We start from the raw sequence: 239 nt of genomic DNA, 5'->3' as shown, positions 1-239 counted from the left end.
GTTTTATAAAGTCTCCTTTTGTTCCATCTGCCCGCAAAGATTAACTGAGACAAACATGCAGACAGCCCAGGACTCTATCATATAATATATTTATTAATAAAACACCAACTGTTCTGAACTCACAGTTCTCTTTATTTTCCTGAAGGTAAAATCTCCACTGGGGATTTTGACTTGTAACCACACACTTCTCCACCAGGGGGCGCTCTGGTAGCGATTTTTATTTATTTTATGTGTGTGTG

This window comes from Takifugu flavidus, chromosome 12 (genome assembly GCF_003711565.1).
Source record: "Takifugu flavidus isolate HTHZ2018 chromosome 12, ASM371156v2, whole genome shotgun sequence".
NCBI classification, from domain to species: domain Eukaryota; kingdom Metazoa; phylum Chordata; class Actinopteri; order Tetraodontiformes; family Tetraodontidae; genus Takifugu; species Takifugu flavidus.
The sequence above is the reverse complement of the archived record's forward strand: the minus strand, read 5'-3'. Positions refer to the sequence as shown.